This window comes from Arvicola amphibius, chromosome 8 (assembly GCF_903992535.2).
Source record: "Arvicola amphibius chromosome 8, mArvAmp1.2, whole genome shotgun sequence".
Classification (NCBI taxonomy): Eukaryota; Metazoa; Chordata; class Mammalia; order Rodentia; family Cricetidae; genus Arvicola; species Arvicola amphibius.
Window position 1 is genome coordinate 38,117,886 of NC_052054.1, and position 25,638 is coordinate 38,143,523.

The following is a 25,638-nucleotide window of genomic DNA, read 5'->3' on the forward strand; positions in this document are numbered from 1 at the left end:
GAGCAGTTATATAAACCTTTTCCTGGGATTTTTGTCCTTTCCAGAAAATATAAGGTCTATAAACTTCTAATAAATCTGCAAACCTTAAATACGTCCTCTGACAGGTTCATGAAAATATCTATACCAAACAAGCAATATTTTATGGATGATAACAAGCAGAGTTAATTAGAACATTACCAGACTCCTACTCCAAGTGTACTACCAACCGTGGCATCCTCTGAAACAGAACACTTTGGGTTTTAGATTTTTGGAAGGAAAATATAGAATTAGATATTCAAGCTAAAACCCTATGATTAAGAGAATCAAAAGATATAATAATCTAATCTTAAAATATAGGAATACAAGAAGCATATACAAAGGAGATAAATGAACCCAAAACTTATCAATCATGCTTAAGGACGTCAGTCACACAGCAATATCCTATGTTCTTGTGCACCATAAACTGTGGACAATGCTGGGCTGAAAAGGCCACAGAGCAATAAAAGACGCAGTCCCTGTGAGTTTACTGTAGGGACAACTAGGCAATAAGGTGTGTCAGCATTTAATTCCCTTAGAATGGGTGGCTTAGACAGCGTTTGTGAAATATTAGCCAGAAGGGGATGGCTGGAAAAGTGTGGAAGTTAGTTTCAGCTAGGGAAGGGAAGAGAAAGCTTGCAGGCAGGAATCCCTCTCCTATATGAGGCACTGCAGATGAATGTGGGTGGGAGTGGCCAGCAGCTCTGAAGCTGTGAAACTCCAAACCCGGGGCAAGTGTGGCACCTTATCACCTATTCAGTAGTCACTGAGCTAAGTTCTGAAGAAGTCACCCCCCACACTAAAACCACATACATCTTTTTACTTGTTCTACTTTTCAAGAGAGGTCAGGGACTGACTGAGCTCACTGGTAGAACTGGCTTTGGGGTCCATCTCCAGAACAACAACAACACCACACACACACACACACACACACACACAAAACACAAACTTGAAACAGATCTATATACAAACCAAAAAAGTTAAATGCAAGAAAATAACAGCAGATGATGTGTGGGTGAAGTCACTGAAGAAGTGAAATCACAGTAGGTTGGAAAGGAAGGAAAGTAAAATACGCCAAAGTGAATATACAATCTGTACAGACAAGGCAGGAACACAGAAATTCTAAGGTATTCGATTTGTAATATTTGATAATCATTGTAAAATATGAACAAGAAAAATGTGGAGAAAAGAAAATAGAAGTCACCCACACTCTCATCAAATGGAAAAAAAAAGCTCTATATTTTATCATGTTTTTGGCCTTTTTTCTATGTAAAAATACCTTAAAATCAAGTTAGGATCCCTTCTCTTGGCAACTCTCTATCCCCACACATGCCTCCCAGAGAACCTGGACTCACCACTAGAAACAGAATCTGATACTTAGTTCAATTATTATCAATATCCTTAAAGTGGCTAAATATTGTTCAAAACCATTGTTTTAATGATTATGTATACATGCACTGTCATTTTAAAATGGTTTCACTGTTGGAATTTACTCAAATTTTCATAATGCTCATGGCGACAGCTAAGAGAATTGCTTACTTTGCATCAGGCGAGTTTCCAAGTACTTTATATAAATTATCTAATGTTCGGAGTGATGTAGGAGGGCTAGATACTATTATTATCCTCATTTGACAGATAATGACTGAGAAATTAACCTGCTGAAGTTTGCATGGGTGACAGATAACAGGGTGACCCTGTAAGTCACTTGCAGCAGCATCGCGTTCTTGCCCTGTCTACCCTGCCACTTGCCTCATTATTTCCTTAGTGTATACTCAAAATCACTGGGTCCGAGGAAGTCTAGGGCTAGACTGTCTTCCTCCCAATGGACAGCAACATGCCCTCTGACGCCGTGTGATATGAAACAATTTCTCCTTTGTCAGCATTGTTCCTGACTTTCATAATCTGGCTACAACAAACTCCATCTCTTTGAGGCACTCGAGCCAATGTTTGTTCACGTCTTAGCTGTTTTAAGTTCCTAGTTTGTAAATTTTCCATTTCTCTTCCTAACTAGAGTTTCTTTTTTTAAGTTAAGGACTATTAAACCGAAAATACTTTGGAATGCGAACCAAACCTTCAAAGACTACTGCTAGGTCGCTATTTCAGTGGGGCTTAATAGATGGGGAAATCATCCCAGCTCAACTGTAAATATCTAAGAACACAGAGCTAAGCAGGCCCATCCCAACTGACAGAGCAATGGTCTGAATTGTGATTTCCACCATGCAGTAGAGGCTACATAATACTCTATAATAGTGGTCCCTGGTGCCTGGAGCCCTCTCAGTTCCTTCTATCAACACATTTGGGAAAAGAAATCTATAATTCTGATGTTTGCAAGGTGACGTCAGAATGACAAAGGGAAACAGACCTGGAGAGGACAGAACTTGGAGAAGTCTCCTGAGTTCGTCCTGAACAGCAGGACACGGGAATTTGTCTGCGATAGTAATCGACCAGCCAGAAATTTCACACAAATAGGGCTAACCTCTGTGAAAGACTGTTGTTAGCAGGTCATGAAAGCCATCACTCCATACAAGGTACTTTGTAATAAACTGAGTGCCTGGCACACCCTCTGGGCTGGAATTTAAAATGCCTTACCCACACAATAAGTAATCTTTCAGGATGGGATTTTTCTGGATAGCTCATGTCATCTACTGGGGGCAAAGTTGAATGCTTTCAACTTCTAATGGGTGCCTTTCTTCTTGTTAGAGCCCCAAATTCACCCTCTTTAAGTACCAAACACAGAGAAAAGTCTAGTATTGGGGGCACACAAGAGACTCTCCCAAATAAGGATCCTAATAAATGCAAAGATTATTTTAAAAGGCATTGACTCAATATCCGGGGAAGTTATTACATTAATCTAGGATTGCTAGAAATGATAATGACATGCCTTAGATGGAGTTCAGATGTGTTGGGAAGACAAAGGGATGAACGGTTAATACTTTAGACCAGTCCTATTTGTTAATCAAAACCAGTTCACTTTGAAAAGAAGGACAGTTTTCCTACTTATGGGAAACGTCTAATCTGCTAATTCTCCGGACAGAGCCCTATGACAGCCATTACAGCTCCACACATTTAGATAATCTCAACTAAGAAAGGCCTCTAGAGTTGACACCTGAACTGTGTGGCTTGCCCACAAAAATCGAGACTGGTTGGTTTTTGTTGGTGATGGTCATTTGTTTTGCTTTGTCATGGTCTCACTAGGTAGCTCTGGTTGTTCTGCAACTCACTATACAGACCAGGCTGGCCTCCAACTCACAGAGATCCATCTACCTGCCTCTGCCTCCTGAGTGCTGGGATTAGAGTTGTGCAGCACCAGAATCAGCTAGGAGACTGGTGTTTTCTAAGGAAATGGGCCAGCAAGGAGAAGTGTGCATATACATGAAGTGACCACCGCTTTTATTTCACTAAGATAACATTTCTAACTTGGAGCCAATGAATCAAATACCGTTTGTGGTGCACAACGACATACTGGATTTTTGTCTTCCTTTTTAAAAGCTCCAGTCATCAGAGGAAGGGGGGCTTGTCTAAGAATGCCTATGGGTCAAATAGCATCAAGGAGGGGGGAGCAGGAGATGAAGTCCTCAGAGCTCGAGAGAGCAAGCTAAAAGATGCATGCATTGCAGGGACCGTGTACGAAGTCTGAAGAGGGAACTTTAGCAGTAAGGCTAGTGGAGATACAGACGGAAGTGGAATGCCAGATCAGGTGGTGGGAACAGGATGAGTTAGAGAAATAGTAGAGAGAAAATGAGTAGGCTTTCTGTTCACACTTCTATATGATTACAAAACCTCTCCCTGCAGGATTTTCAACCACAGTCTCCCTGGCTACCCATGGATAGGAAAGCAGAGTCTGGGAATGAGAGGAAACGCTCGTTCAGTGTACACTTTGCAAGCCATAGGAAGCTATTATTCAGTCTAAAAAAATGCTTCTAAAAAGAACTGAAGGTAATTAAAGGTGTCTATTTGCAAACCTTCCTCTAACTGCATGCTACATGTCAAGTTGCACTTGAATTAAGATTGTTTTTAAGCCAGAGTCCAGATTCCCAGCTATGACAGAGGAGGGACAATTCTTATGTGAGCCCGAGATACAAACACGTCAATCACCGTATCACGCAGCGGTAAATAACGACTGACCTGGTTTAAGCTAGCTGTCATGACTCCACAATGGGAAGAGTCTCACTCTTCCCGTTCACTAGGGACACTCACTCATTGAAACACGATGGCAAAAGGAAGACACTGAGAAGAATGACCGGGGTGACCGCGGTGACCTAGTAGAACAAGGCTAAGTCACACAGCCTGCAGCCACGGAGGTGAGATTGGCCAGCGCAATGACAGTTCAGCTAGTTTGGATTCACCCTTTGGCTAAAAACAACTTTGGAAAAAAGAAACTACAGAGAACATTTTCTCTGACCTAAAGCAAGCTATGAGACCGATGTTCCAGAAAGAAGTGAGCTAAGTAGAAAGCTGTCACCAACTCCAAACAGCCACGGATGTGCAACAGTTCAAAGAGAAGTAGAACTTAACTTTACAAAAGTGGAATTTAGTTTTATAAAGCTGCATGATACTGTTTCCCGTTTGTCTGTAAACACAAGCACCAATATTTCAAAATTTTAATACTTTCTCAAAACTCATCTAATGCAACCCATTTGAAATGGGTTCATCAGAAACACCCTGTGTCCAGAGGTCAACTATGCAATTCCTTCATTTATTTGGCTTCATGTTTTGTATTTATTTCTTGTTCCATTAAGAATGAGTCATCTAAAATAAAGCAATTCAATAAAATAGGAGAACTATAATTAGATAATGATCAAAATCAAGAGAAACAAGGTAAAACAGAAGCTGCACAAGGGGGTCTTAGAACACTAATACTAATAACATGTTTTTTTTTCACACCATTAGAATTTTTTTTTTTTTTTTTTTTGGTTTTTCGAGACAGGGTTTCCCTGTAGTTTCTAGAGCCTGGCCTGGAACTCGCTCTTGTAGACCAGGCTGGCCTTGAACTCAGAGATCCGTCTGCCTCTGCTTCCCAAGTGCTGGGATTAATGGCGTACGCCACCACCGCCCGGTTTGCACCATTAGAATTTGAGTTGCAAATCTGACTTGAATTCCTAGTCACCAAGATGGAAAGGGAGACATCTATCTGGTTCTCTCTTTGAGTAATGGAAATAGAGTCACACATAGTAATTGTCCAGGGGAGGGATGGTTTGGCTTTGGCACCTAGGGACCAACAGTGTTTCTTGCAGGGACTTTAACGAGGAGCAGTAGTAGGGACGCTTCCTCTAATGCCACCCGTGAAGTGATCTAACAGCAGCTTCTTTTCCACTGTCTGCTCAGTGAATCTGCCAACAGAGGGATGTCAAGCATGTTGAACAAGGAAACCAAGGCACACTGTGTAGAAAGCTTCAGCTAGACTCCTGGTCTAGACAAGAGGAAGACTGTAGATGGCAAGGCTTTTGTTCAACTGAAACAGCTTTTAATCCATCAGTCTTATCACTTTTTTGTTATTGTTTTTTGAGACAGGGTTTCTCTCTGTAAGCCTGGCTGTCCTAGAACTTGCTCTGTAGACCAGGCTGGCCTTGAACCTCTGCCTCCTGAGAGCTGAGATTAAAGGCACCGTGCCACCACCACCTGGACAATCTTATTAAAATTAAATTAACTATATAGTCTCTTGTGTGTGCAGAATACACAAATTCATTTCATGCACCTCGTGAGAGGACAAACACATTTTTTTTTTCTTCAGCCGTACATTTCCTGTATTTGAAGTTGAAGATTACACAAATTTACTTCTGTATATTCTCCCACAATCCTAACAAGTTTGATTCTAGCATATGTGAATTGAGAGGATTCTGTCTAATGTAAAAGAAAAGTATGGGGGAGATTAAAAAACACACATTTAACAAAGAACAGACAGGTTTCATAAAGGCTGGCAGGAGCCTGGTATAATAGCTCACACCTTTAATCCCAGCTCTCAGGAGGCAGAGGCAGAAGGATCTCTGTGAGCTTGACACCAGCCTGGTTTACAAAGAGAGTTCCAGGACAACCAAGGCTGTTATACAGAGAAACCCTGTCTTGAAAAAGCTCAAAAGCAGACAAACAACTAAATAAAATGACAGCGGGAGAAAGATACAGAAAGATAAAACGCAGAAACCCAAGCTTAGTATTGCATTGCTGTGGTGTTGCACATGGAGACAGGGTTGCAACTGGTTCTTGACATCATGTCATAGAGATACTACATTTAGATGCAGGACACAGCAGAAAAAAAATTCCTTCTGTAATGAGGAAATGTTTCTTATTTGGTTAACTAATTCCAGAGCATAAAGTTATAGCACATTGTGAAAGTGTTCAAATTCTACTTGTTAAATGAACAAAATAACTGTTCCATTTAAAATTAAGATGTTGGGGGTGGGGCAGGGGCGACTAGAGAAAGAGCTCAGTGGTTAAGAGCACAGGCAGAGGACCAGAGTTTGATTCCAAACACCTACATAGTGGCTTACCCTGCTAATGCCAGTCTCAGGAGATCTGATGCCCCCTTCTGTCCTCTGCAGGTACTGCACACACATGGTGCATACACATATCCGCAGGTGCACAGATACCCCACACTTATAAAAAAAATAACAATTTTAAAAGAAGCAAAAGATGCAGTGCAACCACCGGTTCTTTTAAAAAGTATCAGGTTGGCAAGGAAGAAAAATGCAAATGAATTGTGCAATACCCTTGATTATAAGTAAGACTTAAAAATGGCTTTATCTTTATTGGGAATGCGAACCTGCTTTGCTTTCATCAACTATAACCATTGGTTTGTTCACAGCTCTCTTCCGATGATTTCCCCAGTTTTCCTGCTTTTTATCTAAAAGGTTTCCTTTACCCATATTTGAAACAATCCAACTAAATTAGAGAAGAAACTACTATGCTTCACCTTATTTACCAGCTAAGGATTCTGGGTAATATTATGGTCAGTGAGGAAGGGAGAGACACCCAAAAATCAGGAGGTATTCTCTACCAGCCAAATGTACTAAGGAGAGAACTAAACAAGTTAATAACGGCTGACTAAATTTCTGTGGCAGGAAAGAAAGACACATCAAAACTTTCATCGTGTAAAAGTAAAGGAAACAGAAGGTGATAGAGTTGTCCTTGCATCCAGTTTGGTCCTTTCCGCGATTTTTTCTCTTTTTCCCCTAAAATAATATTTTGAAACAGAAAAGGCACTGGATCTTCCAAATATCTCATGTTTATGAGGAAAATAGTTAAAATGTCGTTTCTAGGGCTGAGGATGTAGTTCAAACAAGATCAGCCGAACACAGTGGAAGCCTTGGGCCTTAGCGCCACAAGAAAAAACAAACTGAATCTGTATTTGTATAATATATGCAGAGGTCACTTTGCAACCATAGACTCTTCAATGTCTTGTTTTCACTTTAGTTTAATGAAAGCATATATTAAAAATAAACCACAGTTTAACTCTAAAACAAGTCATTACTTTTTAACCAGATCACCGCTCCTTCTGGAATAACTTAAGAATATTCTTTAAACATGAATTCTGCTTTCTAAATTGTTTTTAAAAGTATAATTGAAAGGGAATCGATTGCTCTAATACCGGAAAACGGGCACGGAATGAATCTAAATGGAGAACAACTGCCTTCCTTGCCGCTGAGGCCAGAAATGTCAATGAAAAATACCAAGTTTGCCCATTTATAGAAAGAAGCGATTTTTAAAAATACAGTTAATTGCACTAGCAACAAAACAAAACATACTATCATTTTAAATGGTTGGGATTTTATACATACATATATATATTGAAATACAATTTTATTCATTCAACAAATAACAACAAACAGTTAAAAGGCAATCGAAGAAGGAGAACTACAGAATGGGCGAAATAAAAGAAGATTCTGTCCTCTTGGTATTAGTATTTATATTGTTCACCAAAATCTCTAGTCCAAAATCGTGCCTATAAAATTGGAGTTTACTTTGATGCATTTTTTGAAAATTCTAAACCTTGTTGTCTAGTGTAAAATGAAAATCGGCAGCCTAAGAGGAAATAATATTGCTAACAGCCCTAATGTATGGATTTTACTTCTAGAACAAAAGGGGGGGAAAGACTCAATCAGTTTCTCAGAAAGGCAAAGGTCAGCTCTGAGTTGGAAGTGAGGCGGCTGGAGAGAAGACTGCCTCTGCTGGTTGACAAGCGCATCTTTCAGAGTCTCAACTCCCGACACCTGTATCAAACTTGCAGCTCTCAAACCTCACAGCTTCCCGTCTGGTTTATCCTCAAAGAAGACGCCGGCCTCTTCCATTACCTAAGTAATCTGACTCCTAGAAGCATTTTCCTTAAACTGACACCTAAAATAAAGTGTTTCCACCACTGATTTCATATATCACTCGGCCAGTGGTAAAACACACAAACAGCCACAACCACTCCGAAATACCTCTAAAACAATACCGTTGCCCATCTACATTTTAGCTAAAGAGATAGCTGATCCTGCTGTTTTAAAATGCAATGACATAGTCTACTTGAGCTAGTGAAAAAGGCAACGGTCTCCTCCCTTGAAGAAGCCCCTGCGCCAACCTGTCCTTCCAAATACTCCCACCCCCACCCTAGGGTCCCCCGGAATGTTGGCGGGAAGGGTCCAGCGCCCCTACGCCCCAGCTGGGCCTCGAACGTTCCAGCAGAGGGTTTCAGGTCCCCTGGGGGCTGCGCCCAACGCCATTAGCACACCTCGGAGCGCTAGCAGCCCAGGAGGAAGGCAAGTTTGGCGGCTGCTGACCGCGGCTCCCGGTTCTCCCGGGCCGCAGCATCAGCTGCGGGTGGCCTCCAAGGCCGGGCCCCGCCTCGGCCACCTACCTACTGGGCGGGGGCGCGGGCTCCGCGGGTCGGGGCGAAGTGACTCGGGCGCACGCATTTCTGGGAGCGGTGGCCTCTGCCGCTGGGCGCGGGGGAGCGCATCCTAGGGGTGGGAGGAGGGAGGGGACGGGGAGTTGGGGGAGGATCGTACGCCGAAGAGGAGCGAAGCGAGGTGGCAGGAACGGTGGGGTGCGCTCCTGCGGGGTCCCCAAGTCCAGATCTGCCCCGAGCAGCCGCCGCCGGGATGCTCGAGGCCTCGCCCAGGTGCCTGCAGCGGCGCCCACGGTCAGGGCACCGGCCGCGCTCCGGGCGGAAGGCGGGGAGCTGCGGTGGCGCGACGCCCGCCCGGTGCCGCCTCTAGCTCCGCCCGACCCGGGGCGCGCGCTGCGCTCGTCCGCTGCGGCGGGGGCCCGAGAGCTCGGCGGCCCGGCTTAGCGGTTCGGGCGGCAGCTGCGGCATCTTGCCTGCCCGGTGCGACCTCGGAGCCGCAGGCTGAAGAGCCCGGGGGTGGCGCGAGTCCCCCAACACCCGGCCCAGCGACTCCGCCCCGGAGAGCTGCGCGCGCGGCCTCGGCAGGCCTCGGCCCTTTGTGACGCTGCCCCGGGCGACTGTCAGGCCATCTGTGTACCGGGAGCAGTCCGCTTACCTGGCCCTTAATGGCATGCCCTTTAACTGGCTACGGTTTGGATCTTGGAGGGAAATGAAGCTAAGGGGCAAAGCTGGAGTTAGGGCGCCTGCTAAAATATTAAGGTCCCTTTACTTTTCCTTCCAGCTCCAGGACCACAGGCCACCATAAATTCAACCTTCTGTCTTTTCCGGCATTGACTTTGGCAACGGGGCCCACCATCTCCTCCCTCTCCCGTCCCCGGTTCAACTTCCTGTAAGCTGCCAAATTGCAATCATTATAGCCAAAGCAATGAAGCAATTGGGCGGTCCAGTCGACTCTTGGCTGGAAACTGGAGAGAAGAAGATCGGTGAGAAGGTTTTTGCATCAACCCCCCGCCCTGTGCCTGAGAGCTTTCCCTGGTATTGGATACTGCTCCCTTTACAGTCCTGTGACGACCACTGCAAGATGACTTGGAGGATCGGGCTGCGAAGATCACTCTTAAATACAGCAAAGAATATATATATATATATATATATATATATATATATATATATATATATATATATATATATATATAAAATCAGTAGCCTGCAGCTGGTCTGATAAGATTGGTGTGTCCGAAGCCACCCACACATACAGTACCCAGGGCCTCCCCAGGTTGCCGCTGCTGTTTGGTGCTGCCAGTCTGGAGGGCGGAGCAAAGTACTGAACAGCAGTGACTTTGGGATTTCAGCTGCAGGTGATGTTATTATAGTCCTGTAAATATGGAATTATCTCCTGGTTTGCACTAACAATCAGTAGATGTCGGGTTTGCATCTTTATGGCCTGAGGAGGAGAGACCTCTCCTTTTTCTTTAGACATCATTTTGGTAAATGACTTAGCCTTTAGTAAGGGGGAAAAATTGTTCCTAAAATATAAAAAGCTGATTCTATGTGGATCAAAAGAAAAACATGTCTTGGGGGCTCCACAAGTTTAGTGGTGGTCTCACAGTTCTTTGATAACATGCTTTTATAATTTTGAAATCTAAGCTTAATTTTAAAAAGTTTGAGAACACACACACACACTGGCATAGTCCTGTAATCCCAGTTTTGGAGTGGGGGGGGCTGAGTTAGAAAAATAATAACACTTAAGGCCAACCTCAACTACTAGCCTAGGCTATATTTCGGTTCCAAAAAGTAAAATAAAAATTTAAAAAGAAAGGAAAAACGTCATGTCAAGTCCAAGTTGCGATAAGACAGCTGAGACTTCGGGAGGGGAGAGTTAGCACCTTGGAGGTCAGGCGGAGCAGTGCAGTGGCTGAACTGTGTTGTCCCGGGTGACTCAGCCCTGTTCTGAGAATGGTTGGGAATGGTTGATGAATCTAAAGCCCCATGTAAATGAGAGATATGATAGTCCTGCTATTCTGGCCTAATTCAGAATGACCTGATTGCAGGATGGAGACGTACAGAGGGATGCTATGAGAGATGATGTGGAATCACTTGGGACAACTGCTTTGCAGTCTGCTTAACAACGTGTCTAAAGCTTGAGTGCAGTTTCCGCAGAAAATGGTCCCTGAGCCGCAGTTACTGTCCCACTGCTTTAACCCCAACAACCCCCCTTTATGTCTATGAACCCTAGGATCTGTCGAGGGATAAAATAAACCTTAATTTCTTTTCTCTTAGGCAGAAGTATAACTGAGAGCGTGTTTGAAGTGGCGGCTATGGTTGAAGAAGTGTTCCTCAGCCTTTCAAATGCCTGGCAAATAATGTCACTATCTTCATTAGCTCCCCAGGGATTACATGATGGATCGCATGATGATCATAGCTTGTCACTACAGTGAACGCCTGAATAGAATAAGCAGTTGAACTTCCATGGTTGGGGGTGGGGGGGGGAAGTGCTTTTAATTTAAAGATCCTTCACTCACTCTATTTCATTACCAAGTATTAAGTGATTCATCTGAGATCTGAGTCTTGTCTTCACCAAGGAATCAAAATTAACATCCTCTTCATCCGCGTTAGCCAGTGTGGTACCCAGCAGCCCCTGTGGTCATTTAAATGTAATAGAATACAGTTAAGTTAGGATTATCCAGAGTAGTAGTCACACTTTAAGCTCTAAGGAGCCAGCTAAAGCTCGTGGCTGCCTTTTGGACAACAGGGGCCATAGCATTTCCTTATCTTAGGAAAATCTTCTGGAATCCTTGTTGAATGTCAGTGGGTAGATAAGAGTTTCACAAAAGAATTGGGGTAATGTGATTACACCTAGGTCAAATACCATTAGAATATACACTTAAGGATGTGGTAATTCTGAAGAATTCACGGTTTGCCTTTGGACTACAGCTCCAACATGAGCTGGCCTTGGATAAATGACTCTCTGATGCTTTTGTCTTCAAAAGGGAGATGGTCACAGCACCAGCTTCATAGGGTAGAAAAGATATACATGTAGATATAATTCATGAAGGGTAGGTAGAGTGTAGAATGTGTAGAATAGATGTCAGATGTTACTGTAGCAGCATTAGTGTCATAAAGTGGTGTAGGAGGGTCTTCTTTCTATGTGTTGCTTTCATTGGCTGAATAAAGAAAACTGCCTTAGATGGCCGTGGTAGGCAGAACAGAATTCTGGGAGGAAGAAGGCAGTGTGGCAGATGCCATGGCTCTCCTCTCCGAGACAGAGGCTGGTTAGACTCATGCCGGTAAGCCACAGTCAAGTGGCGATACACATTAATGGAGATGGGTTAAACAAATATGTAAGAATTAGCTAAGAAGAGGTTAGAGATAATGGGCCAGGTAGTGTTTTAAATGAATACATTTTCTGTGTAATTATTTCGGGGGCTAAGCTAGCCAAGCGGACGGGAGCCGGGTGGCGGGACACAGACTGTGCGCCTCATTACTACAATAAAGGTTTTCTTTTCAAAAATTATATCCCTGAACTGGACACTATGTCCCATTTCTATAATCCCAGAATTTAAAGAGGTAGAGATCGGGGGATTGTCAGCTCCAGGCCAGCCTGTACTACATAGTAAAATCCAATCTCCAATAAGTAAAGTTAATTAATTAGTAAAAATTTAATTTATGAATTAAAATAAAATGGTCTCCATAGCACCTCTTGTTTTACCTGACTAGTGGGAAGTGCTTGGTAAGTGGGGAACAGTTTAGACAGTTTAGGGGATGAGGGCTTGGGATACATATGAGGACGGCCTCTTCTTTCTCTAATAAAGGGAAGCAGCGGTAGTGAAGCAATTTAAACACACTTGTCATGTCCTTTTCTGTGACAAACAATCTCTAGATATTGATACTCTTATATAAATAGTTGGGGAGCTCTTTGAGCCTAAAAGGAGAAGAGAGAAGTCACTCTGCTTGCTCTGCCCTACACACACACACACACACACACACACACACACAAAGATTGAATTCTACTCACTGAAATATTGACACACATGTATATTTCTATGCAAAGGTGTTTGAGTTGAAATTTGTGCACTGGATGAAAAGTTGAGGCAGCTGCCACCTAGAAAGTTCCCTCTTGCAGTGATAGCGTTTAGAACTCCCCTCCTATGTCTAGCTCAGAGGGAAATGCATGCTCACGGCACAGGTGGTAGGTGACTACTGTGGACATCTGTAGGTGGCCCTCCATCACATCTCAAGAGGTTAAAGAGATCACAATTAACAGGGTTGAAGGTAGCAGCTCATTTTCACAAGCTGGGACCATTGGTCAAATCAACAGACTCTATTGGGTCATGAAGATACCATCTTGATTTTTGAGAAATTATGAAAGAAGTCAGATGTAGCACCATATACCTGTAATTCCAACACTGGGGAACCTGAGGCATTAAGATGTCAAGGGTTCATATGCTTGTTTTTATGGCTACAGCATACTCACTTTTATAAGAAACCATCAAGGTTTCTCCAGGGTGCTGTATCATTTTATAGTCTTATCTATAAGTATACATTGTGAAAGATAGATGTGAATCTATTGAATAAATGTATTAAAGTAAGTAATACTTTTTTGCAATGTTGTAATTTCTTGATTACTTCAACTGCCACCTCAAGTTATGTTGGGGAATATATCAAGGTGTGTCACTTTTGTTTGTGCTGCATTTGTTTAACTCTGTGAGGCTGTGATTCTTTGCCTCTCTAAAACATCTGATGGTCTAATAAAGAGCTGAATGACCAATAGCAAGGTAGGAGCAAGGATAGGCAGAGCTGGCAGACAGAGTATAAATAGAAGGAGAAACAAGGAAGAGGAACAAGGAGAACAAGAAGAGGAGGACACTGGGGGCCACTCACTCAGCCACATAGCCGGCTATAGAGTAAGAAGGAAAGTAAAATATACAGATATAAGAAAGATAAAAGCCCAGAGGGAAAAGTTAGGCAGGATAATTTAAGAAAAGCTAACTAGCAACACGTCAAACTAAGGCTAGGCATTCATAAGTAATAGTAAGCCCCAGTGTTTGTGATTTATTTGGGAGCTGGGTGGTGGGCTTCCAGTTAAGAGTACTTCCTGTTCTTCCAAAGGACCTGAGCTTGGTTCCCAACATCCAAATCCCTGGCTCACAACTGCCTGAAACTCCAACCCTAGGGAACCCATCTGTGGCACCATCCGTGGGCACCATCCATGGGCACCATCACATACGTAAGGGGGCAGCTCCTGCACAGCTGCAGCTGGCTCCGGAATGTCGCAGGTAGCCCGCATCTGTCTTTTGTCTTCAACACCTTCCGTTTAACATATGTGCATCCTGTATGAGGATTTCACAAGAGTGCAATGCCTATGCAAAACTTGGGTGGAAGAAAACTGGATAACCATGATCTGTCTTACTGAGAATTTGAATTTGGCATTGTCCCTTTGGAAGCTTAAGATGTATGGGGGGATATGGAAATCAACTTGCCAAGGTGTAAATTGGAAGCCTAACGCTAAGGGAAAACTGCTCAGTTCTCAGTCTGTCTGCAAAGTGGCTGAGTCCCCCTGCAGCCAGGAAAGGCTAGATTCATTCTTAAGGTGCCTCTGAGTCTTCTTTCTGTGGCCCCACATGAACCTACAGCCCCGCCACATACATAGACTCACATACATTTACAGCACACACACACGTACACAAATTCTTAAAGTTGGAGTCCAGTGTTGTTCACCTAGGTGTCCTCAGTGCCTTGAAACAATGAAAAAAATTGAATGAAATGAACAAAAAGCTGCATCAGATTAAAATCAAACTGCTAAGTAAAACTGTCAATAAATCATACTTGCGTTTGACTTAATGCCTTGATTTTTCTTCTGGTGTAATTTTTTTTCTAACCTGAAATTGGCTTACTTGTGAGAAAACTAAGAACTTAATTATGTTGGTTTAAGGTTATTTGATGTTCTATAAGAACATCAGGTATTGCCGGGCGGTGGTGGCGGCGCACGCCTTTAATCCCAGCACTCGGGAGGCAGAGGCAGGCAGATCTTTGAGTTCGAGGCCAGCCTGGTCTACAAGAGTTAGTTCCAGGCCAGGCTCTAGAAACTACAGGGAAACCCTGTCTCGAAAAAGCAAAAAAAAAAAAAAAAGAACATCAGGTATTGAAAAGAGTAAGATATTATAAACAGAAGACATGTTCAATACCATGCATTTATCAAAATGATGCTAGGACGACACTCAGATAATGAATATCTTTAAAATATATTGATTAAAAACAGAAAGTAGGTAGAGCGTGATACTACTTGGTAAAAATACAAAAGAGATTGTTTAAAGAATAGAAGATATTTTAACCCTCCCTAAGTTACTTTTTAAAGTACATAATATACCTGACATATGTTTGGCCAGAAAATAACAAAGTACTCTATGTATAGCAAACATGCTAGAGGCCATAGGAACCAGACACAGGGTAAAATACCTTGGATAAACATACAAAACATAGAACATGTAAGCCCAAAATGATGTATACAAATGAAATAAGAAATAATGAAAGGGACAGTCTTGACAAAACGGTAGTAAAACTAAACAGTCACCATTTTACAAACACTACAGAAAATAACTGATTCCAAACAATTTTGTCAACAGAAGCATCACACAGTCTCAAAGGCTCAATTCCTCTCATTGTAGTTGCTTCTCCCAGTACTTATTAATGACATGTGTCATTACAATAGAGAATTATGTCAGAGACCTTCACCAAGTGATCAAACTTACCATTATCTCTCCTCTTATTGCTTTAAAAATACCAAAAAGACTATGTCCTAAAACATCACATTTGTTAGAGTGCAGCACGAATTCTAATTGGTCTAAACAATAAAACTAGGAGTCAGCCGGGCGGTGGTGGCGCACGCCTTTAATCCCAGCACTCGGGAGGCAGAGGCAGGCGGATCTCTGTGAGTTCGAGGCCAGCCTGGTCTACAAGAGCTAGTTCCAGGACAGGCTCCAAAGCCACAGAGAAACCCTGTCTCGAAAAACCAAAAAAAAAAAAACAAAAACAAAAACAAAAAACAAAAAACAAAAAACAAAACTAGGAGTCAGCTATGGGAGTGAAAGCTGAAGGATCAGAGAAGCAGAGTGGCCATCCACTAGAGAGTTCTTACCTCTACCAGTGTTCAGACCATAGGGGTGGTCCTGTCCTCAGACTGCATCCATCCCCATTAAAACCTCAGACTGTTCGGAGCTCCTGTCTCCTCCTGCCTTTAAGTCCCCTCTCTGCCCAGCCATATCACTCCTGTTTCTACCTCCCCCATGTTGGGATTAAAGGCGTGGGATCCTAAGAGCTGAAATCACCTTTGTGTGAGCTCTGTTTCTCTTTTAGACAGATTCAATCTCATGTAACCCAGGGTGGCCTTGAACTAACAGAGACGGTCTTGTCCAACCGTCCTTCACGCCCCCCCCCCCCCATAAGGGAATAAAAGCGTATGCCACCACTGCCTGGCCTCTAGTGGCTTAGCTCTGCACTCTGATCTTCAGGCAAGCTTTATTTGTTAAAACACAATCACTACATTGTAGGGATGTAGTTCAGGAGTCCAGCACAGATCTCACTGGATAGACCAAGGTTTTAGCAAGCCTGCTTTCTTTCCAAACAAAGGCTCGGGGAAGAATCTCTATCCTGTCTTTACCCACTACTCAGGACTACCTGCCTTCCTTGGCTCCTGGTGCCTCAGCATGGGCTTACTGAAGCCAGCAATCTCCAGCCTATCACACCGCTCTGGCATTCCCCTGCCTCCCTCCTTCACTCTTAGAGACACATGATGATTTGCTCGCCCAGGTGATCCAGGATAATTTTCTTCAGCGCAAGATGTAAAGTATTTTGCTTCGTAAGGTGATGTCCTAGTCAGAGTTACTATTGCTATGATGAACACCATAACCAGAAGCAAGCTGGGGAGGAAAGGGTTTACGTGGCTTACACTTCTACACCATAGTCCACCACTGAAGGAAGTCAAGGCAGGAACCTGGAGGGAGGAGCTGATGCAGAATCCATGGGAGGGAGGTACTGGTTGTTCAGCCTGCTTTCTTATAGAACTCAGGACCACAGCTCGGGGGTATGCTATCAATAATGTGCTATGCCTTCCCATATCAAGCCCTAATTGAAAACATTCTCTACAGGGCTGCCTATAGCTTGATCTTATGGAAGCGGTCTCTCAATTGAGGTCTCCTCTTCTCTACGTACTATAGCCCGTGTCAAATTCACATAAAACTAGTGGTACAGGTGGCATGCTCTGGGGACATGTATGAAATTGTGCTTGCACGCACAACATTGTCAGGAATGAGAAGAGCTGGCACTGCTCACATTCTGAGAAAAAGCACTAGAGAAAACGTATCATTTATGATAGTTTTCCTGCCAAAAGAAATATCTAGTTTGAGGGATTTTTTTCCAAAATAATTGTCCTCCATTATTAAAAAAAAATGTTAGAAGATAATTGAAATTTGTAGATTTAAGAAATGAGATTTAGTTGGGTCCTGAATTTAAAAAGCTATAAAAGATCTATTAGGACAATTGAAACTTGATTATTGACCATATAAAAAAGGATTGTATTGATTCAAATTTCCTGAGTATGATCATTTTATTGCTGGTACTTATGAGATGACAAATGATAAAGCATTTATTATGACATTGTAATAACCTCAAGTGACTCAGAAAAATGTAAAGATGACAATATTAATAGTAAGATAGCATTGTGCTAGTTATAGATAGAACTTAAATATCCACATAGCTACATTAAAATATTTTTTAAAAAACCCAAAATATTATTTTGGGTACTCAGTAAAACCAATATTATCATTTTAAAAAGGATCAATGTTTTAAAAGTATTGAGCCGGGTGGTGGTGGTTCATGCCTTTAATCCCAGCACTGGGGAGGCAGAGGCAGGAGGATTTCTGTGAGTTCACAGTGAGCCTGGTCTACAGGAGCTAGTTCCAGGACAGGCTCCAAAGCTACAGAGAAACTCTGTCTCAAAACAAAACAAAACAAAACAAAAAAAGTATTGAGATTTTATTTCTTTAAGGAATAAAAAGCCAATGTGAATTCAACACTTCAACACTAGTATGCTACATTTCAGGGCACTGGAGACACTCATGAAAGCCCCTGAAGAGACAGCACAGGTTTGTATGAAACGGGTGTGTGTCTCCAGTATCTGCTTCCATAGGTTTTATAGTTTTTTTATAGGTCTATTAACTTATGCACCTGAGAGGCAAAGATGAGTGGATCTCTGTCAGTTCAAGGCCATTTTGCTCTAAATAGAAAGTTTTAGGGCTGCTTGGTCTACATAGTGAGTTCTTGTCCAAAAAGCCACAACAACAAAACAAGAAGACAAAATCCAAACCCAGCTCTTCATTCATTGGACAGGTAGTTTCTGGAATTGTACAGGGGTATGCTAATGCTGTCCAACTGAGAGAAATGAATGTGGTACGATTTGGGAGGTAAAACTTGGGTGTGGGTTTCTCTGAGTCCTGTTTTTTTTTTTTACATTGTGATTAAACCTATCAGAATTTAAACTAAAATTTTAAAATTGGCATCGGCTCTATCTTTTTGCTCAAACTAGATGCTCAGTTGCATTGGACAGGTTACCCCCCAACACAGAGGTATAGCCATCTGCAAATCTTAGTCTGGAATTTCTTGGCCAAGAAAAGAGGGCATGTATTTATATATATATAATACGGTAAAGGTTAGCACAAGTCTTTAATCTTGGTTGTCTGGAGCAGAGGCCAGGGGACCTCAGCAAATTTGAGGTCAGTCAGGGCTGCAGCCGTGAGACCCTGACTTTTAAAAAAAAGTCTACTCCTCTAGAAACTACAGGGAAACCCTGTCTCGAAAAACCAAAACAAAACAAAACAACAACAACAACAACAAAAAAAAAAGTCTAGAAATGTCTTCAGGTAATACTCTATTAATTAATCTTAGCAATTTCCTTTAATCTTTCTGTTTGTATATTTAGATAATTTTAGATAGTATCAATGATTTAGTCATCATCTGAAACACTTGTTAAAACAAACAAACTTAAAAAAAAATCGTCAATATTGAAGCCCAGCTCAGCTGACTCTGCTTGAGGGATGACAGCTGAATCTCAGCAGGGGTTCCTGATGTTGTGGGGAGCCTGTCTTGCCTCTTTCCGCCTCACAACACAGTGGGGCTCTTGGTTTACATTACTCTTGGCTCACTTTTTGTGAGAGGTTATGGATGGTGGCTGGCTATGAAGCTCTTCAATTCTATTGGCAATTAAAATTTCCTGGCTGTTTGGTGTACATTGAAGCGACTGTCCAGATAGGAATCTTTGGAGGAATCCGAGGGTAGCTCACAGCAGGCCTGCCACCCCAGCTCTCGCAGCTTCGTTAACCCAAATCACATGCGCCAAAAAAGTCACGATCGTGTGATGCATACATATATATTAATTTACATGTGTGGTACGCCCTTTGATACCGACATTTACACACTTACAGGCTTTGCGGGATCTTCGAGGGTAAAGCCCTCTCTGCCACAGACATTACATTTTCTTGGGTGTGTAATGGCACTTAATATTCACGTGACAGGAAAAAAGAAAGGACAGGTACAAATCGAGACAGATTTGATTTGAATAAAGTGTTGAAGATAGTTAAGAAAACAGTGAAGCAAATGACAAGATCCGGACAAAAGTTTGACAGTAGCCTAGGCAGAGCAGTATTTTCGTGAAATGCAGGTAGGACGAGAATTTTGCAGAGCAGGCAGAGGGAGTTCAGATGTCTCAGGTTCTGAGCAGTTGTTTTCCTCCTAACAATTGTTGCAAGCTCCGCCTGAAAGCTTAAGAACTGCCCTAGTTTCCGGGCTCATTCGTGCAGCAATTAAACACGTAGGGCTAAGAACAAGTGTGCCCTCTACAGCCTGGAAGTACATTCTACACCCTATATGAATCAACTAAAGTAACAGAAAGAAGTCTTTCAAGCTCCCTGGTGGTCTAGTGGTTAGGATTCGGCGCTCTCACCGCCGCGGCCCGGGTTCGATTCCCGGTCAGGGAAAGCTCTCTTTTCTTTTTGTAACTTCCAATGTATGTCAAGAAATGGTAATTAATTTGACTTTTATTGCTGCATTAATATCGGCAACAAAAACTCTGTTCACTTTACCAATATTTTTAAAGCTATATTTTAAAAATGATGTGTCTACCTAGTTTTTATTGACAATTAAAAAGTGTTAAAGGTCCCTAACTATAAAGGACTTGAAATTTCCTTCTACTTAGTTTATAAATTTGTCCATCTGTCTCTAAGATTGTAATTTCCACCCTTTGAGAATCATTTGTATGTATATACAAGCAGGGATTTTTAGGAAGCCTTTATTTACTCTTGAGTGTGTTTGATTGATAAAATAAGGGTATCATTTTAGGGAAATTTATGCTTATTTTACATCATGTTTTGGGCCAGTTTCGATTTCCTATACACTGAGAGCACATACTATTTATTTAAAGTGGAGTTGTTCCTATCTTTTTCTCCTTTATAAATTCAAAAAAGAACCTTTTGATTAATTTGAATGATGAATTATCTGCTTTTTAGTTTAATTTTTATTTTTATATTTGCTTATTATTTGCTTATTTGTTTTTGAGACTTGATCTCACCAAGTAACTCTAGCTATTCTGGAAGTCATTATGTAAACTAGACCGGCCTTAAATTCACAGCAATCCACCCGTCTCTGCCTCCCAAGGACTGGGATTAAAGTCATGTACCACTGCCGGGCATTTACTTTATATTACATATATAATATATACATTGTATATTATGTAACCCATTTAATTATTTTACTTGAGTTTTTTCTTTCTCAGAAAATCATACAAGTAGCATTTTGAATGTAAAAAATTTACCACATTTTCCAGTCACATACGTTACCCTGCAGGTTGTACACCATGATTTGGATGAGAATTTTTATAGCTCAGAGCAAACTGGAAATTTGATTTCATCTAAATCGACTGGTTTTGCCTTCCGTGTAGTGTCGCTGTGACAGATTTGGTGGAGGAAAATGCTGGATATTTGCTAACAGAAGCACATTTGCTATTGGGTTCACAGAGAATATGACGTTATTTTTGTTGTTGTTGTTTTTTGTTTTGTTTTTAGAAAATTTCACTTTACCATGCAATTAAGACAGAAGTATATTTGTTACCATTATCATCCACAACAAAATAATGGGTACCATGCATGCCCTGATTATTTGTTATGTATCAAACTTAGGAAGAGCCCTCATCATGAGGTAAAGAAAATAAATGGGCACCAGCTGAAAATAGAATTTGGATGCTGGTTTCCACGGTGAACAGAAAGGCTGGTAGTCTACAGATTGCCTGTGAATGGGCATTTTATGTAAGGGGATCCTGCAGGATTGCATTTGTCAGGATTTTCCAAAGAGAAAGAAACCCTAGATAGATGATAGATAGATAGATAGATAGATAGATAGATAGATAGATAGATGAGAGATAGATGAGAGATAGGTAGATGATAGACAGATAGATGATAGACATATGATAGACAGATGGATGATAGACAGACATAGGATAGACAGATGGATGATAGACAGATAGATGAAAGATAAAAAGTAGCATGTTAATTAGCCTTCTCATTACTGTAACCAAAACACCCAAGAGAACATAAAGCAGGGAATTCCTTATTTTGGCTCATATTTTCCGATGTGTCAACTAGTCATGGCTAGGAAGGTACAGTGGAGCAAGGTAGTTCACATCATGGCATCCAGGAAGCAGAGGAGCAGCTCACAGGGAGGCACAGCCCTCTAAGAACATGTCTGTCCAGACCGATTCCCATATGTCACCATCTCTCAGTAATGTCATCCTTTTAGGAAACCATGAAGGGATTATTCAACAGGTTTATTCAAAGCCCTATGATCTAATCATCTTAGCAAATGCTTTAACAAGCATACCCAGATATCTATTTCTTACTCCAATTATGCTGACTAATTAACCATCACAGATAGATAGTTTGAGATATAGGCACATAGAAGAGACTTAATGTGGGAATTGATTTTGTGACTACAGATATTGAAAAATGCCACAACAGGCCATCTAGAAAGCTAGAGAGCCTGAACAACTGTGGCCAGGATCACTTCAACTCTGGAAGCCTTGCAAGCAGGGAAGTGGGTAGTATAATTCTTAGCCCATGTCTGAAGACTTGAGAACCTGGTATAAATCTTAGAATGGCAGATTCAGGGGTCTTAATTCAGCTCTCCAGTAGCAGAAAAAATAAAGAGCGTCTCAACTCTTGGACAGAGAAGAGATTGACTTTTTGTTCCATCTAGGACCTCAGGGATTGGATAGCACGACCCTCTTTCTTAACCAGTCAAACTACTCTGTAGGTTACCTCCTGTGGAAGCCCTTCCTCCTCATGACCCCCCAACAGAGCAGGGTCAAGAGTGCTTTATTATACTCTTTATTGAATCTTTATTCCAACACAGTTGATACTTGCAATTAACTATTACAGTGACCACAGCTGATTCTGCCATGAAGACAGCTTCATCAGCTGGGATGTGACAAGGGACACACACGTGCTGAGGCATAGTGTAGGATGAGGTCATACAGGAACCTGCAGCCAGATTATGGAAGACTTGATGACCTGTTTAAGATTTGCAAATAGAATGCAAACAAACAAACACAACCAAAATTTCGGTGTTTGTTAGGCCCCAAAGCAACAGTGTGCAGGAAGTAGAAGAATCATTGCTGACCCAGTGCACACCCCACTGTGCTCTGTCTGATGAGTCAATTCAAGGGGGCACACAAATTGGTAAGGAGGCCGAAATGCCAGACAGTGGGTAAAGGTGGCAAGTCTAGCCTCATCCCTCAGAGCCAATGTGGTGATATTTGTTTGTACTGTAACGAATAAAGCTTGCCTGAAGATCAGAGTGCAGAGCTAGCCATAGAGGTCAGGTAGTGGTGGCACACACCTTTAGTCCAAGCTCTCCAGAGACAGAGGTACTTGGATCTCTTTGAGTTCAAGGCTACCCTGGCGCGCATGAGATTAAATCAATAAAAGAGAAACAGAGCCCCCACCTTTGATCTTAGCACTTGACTTCACACACCTTTAATCCCAGCACTGGGGAGGTGGAGACAGGAGTGATTTGGCTGGGTGGAAAGAGGAATATAAAGCAGAAGGAGACAGGAGCTCAGTGGCATTCAGTCTGAGGATTAGTAGAGACAGCATCACCCTTTTGGTCTGAGGTAGAGGTAAGAACTAGTGGCTGGCTGTTCTGCTTCTCTGATCTTCAAGCAAGCACAAACACAATATCACCACAAGCCCACATGACCAAACATTGATAGGAAATGTGAAATTAGACTTGAAGGTATGGAGGGGAGTCCTGTGCTTAGAAGCTTGAGTAGACTTGGAATCTCCCAAAAGAAGAACTCACAAAGTGGACACATGATCAAGGAACAAACATGGGAGAGTACACTAAGAAAATGATTTGGACAGTATAACTAGTAAAGGAAATACAGTGATGCCAGAGAGATAGAGTGGCAGGTGCTGGAGAGAGGGCTCATTAGTTAGGAGCGCAGGTTGCTCTTCCTAGAACCGATATGGTGGCTCACAAGCATCTGTATCTCCAATTGCAGGAAATCCAACACCCTCTGCTGTTCTCTGGAATACCAGGCATGCATGAAGTAGTTAGACATATGAGAGTGCAAAACACCCATACACAAAAAAATAAAAGTTAAAAAATTAAAAACAAAAAGAAGTACTAGGTGGGGAAGGTATCACAGTCTTGTGAAGAGGCTGGGGAGAAAATGGGGCGATTAAGCAAAGCAGACAGTGAGGTGCTAGCCACCAGATGCAGAGTGGACTGTTGGGAGTTTCAGCGTTAAGTCTGCCTAGGAGGTCATTGTTATCTGCCTGACCCTAAGAACTGAGGTCTAACGTGAGGAAGAGGTAAGAGATTTATCCATGAACTACTTATAGAGGATGGACAAACACGGAAAAGGAAAAAAGGTCTGAAAAAATGGAAAAGCAAAGAAGCAAACAACAACATCCTTGTCAAGAAGCCGGAGGATGAAGTCATCCTCAGTGTGCCAATGTTAGCTGTGTCATCTGAGGAAAGTGTTCAACTCTTCAGAGCTTCTAGGTCCTTTGTGTACAGTGGAGATACTTATGGTCTCCACAAACACTTCGACATTTACATTAGTTCATACACTCATTCATTCATCATTCATTCATTCATAAATCAGGGATAGCTCTGTCCATGGCAGTCACTGTTGTGGCACAGGTTCATAAAAATAAACAATATTGTCTCTACTATAGTTGAATGGGAATCAGAGGAGAAAAATATTAAGGTTCTTATGGTGGCTTATAAATTTGGAAAAAAACTCAAATAAGGAAGCCATATTGTATTCAGATTTAGGCCAAGGATGCTCATTCAAGTTACAATGCTTGCTACAGAGATTGACATTTTTGGCAAATGATGACAGATTCAGAAGTGAGAGCTAAAACTTGGAGGGAGAAAATGCTTGCTGAGAGATTGAATGCAGCCCAGAAGAGGCGGGCTTGTAGGCTTGGTTTGGCCTGGAGAGACAGTGTATCTCTGTGTTGACAGTCCTGGCTGTCCTGGAACTTGCTCTGTAAACCAGGCTGGCCTTGAACTCATAGAAGTCCACCTGCCTCTGCTTCCTGAGTTCTGGGATTAAAGGTTTGCGCCACCACCGCCACTACCATCACTGTCAAGGTACTTTCTAAAGGAAGGCTTTGTTTGGGTTAGTATCTTCCTTGTCTTTTTTTTCCTTCTTTTTTCTTTTTAATCTTCTCTCTCTCTCTCTCTCTCTTTCTCTCTCTCTCTCTCCTTCTTCTCTCTTCTTCTTCTTCTTTCTTCTCTCTTCTCTTCTCTTCTTCTTCTTTCTTTCTTTCTTTCTTTCTATTTTTAGTCAAAGAATTACATTTTCCCTAAGTCATATTGTCATTTCAAGACAGCACTGTGTCACATTGCCTACCCTCAGCTTGAAGGTTCTGCTTTGGGGGCAGAATACTGTGTTCAACTCTGAGTTTAGAAAGAGTGGGGAAATACTGAAGAGTGTTTGCACAAATACTCCAGACATGAAGAGGCCCTGCAAGGGGAAAGGAACAGGAAGTGTTTAGCCTACAGAAAGGAATTTGCGTAAACCTAAAAACACTATTCTGCACTTGTCCACTTTATTTTAAATGCAGAATTGCCATCCATCAAAGGTGGGCTACTCTACGGGGTGGCAATTTGGGCTGAGTCATCTTGAGGTCATAATGATGCCTGAAAGTACTCTGTGGGGACTAGTTAAAGGCAAGGACTTTCCTTAGCATCTAGAGCAGTGTTAAGTATGTGGATGGTGTTGATTGAATGAGATAAATAATTAAACCAAGAAGTAGGTTGTTAAAACTGATTTTGAAAGTAGTCATGTCAGGTGAGTGACCTGCCTGCCGGCTGAATTGTCCCACTCCCTAGATTCTCTTTCCAAAGATCCACTCCACAACCCATGCCCTCCTACTTCATCACACACCCCACCCCCCTTCAATGCTGCTGAGGCCCAGCAGACTTCCATTCCAAAATAACAAGAATTAACAACTATTGGCTATTAATATCTTTCAATATCAATGGGCTCAATTCCTCAATAAAAAGACATAGTCTATCAGAATGGATACAAAAACTGAGTCCATCCTTATACTACATACAAGAAACATGCCTCAACATGAAAGGTGGACATTACCTCAGAGTAAAGGTTTAGCAAAAGATTTTTCAAGGAAATGGACCTAAGAATCAAGCTGGTGTAGCTGTCCTATTATCTAACAAAAGAGACTTCA

At 42.0% G+C, this 25,638-nt stretch overlaps 1 protein-coding gene and 1 non-coding gene across 4 annotated transcripts in view; one reads left to right on the forward strand and one right to left on the reverse strand.

Moving 5' to 3' along the window:
* Ncoa7 (nuclear receptor coactivator 7) overlaps positions 1-9,656 on the reverse strand; it is a 141,466-nt gene extending 131,810 nt beyond the window's left edge. For 2 of the 3 annotated variants that reach the window (XM_038339136.2, XM_038339135.2), the window contains exon 1: positions 8,846-9,136. The gene's annotated coding sequence lies outside the window, so the exon portion shown is untranslated. Of the gene's footprint in view, positions 1-8,845; positions 9,137-9,491 lie in introns of those variants that run through there. The other variant, XM_038339134.2, reaches the window with a different exon arrangement.
* A 10,132-nt stretch (positions 9,657-19,788) lies between these two features.
* Positions 19,789-19,860, forward strand: Trnae-cuc. Its single transcript has one exon. It is a non-coding gene; the product is annotated as a tRNA-Glu (tRNA).
* Positions 19,861-25,638: the final 5,778 nt, after the last annotated feature.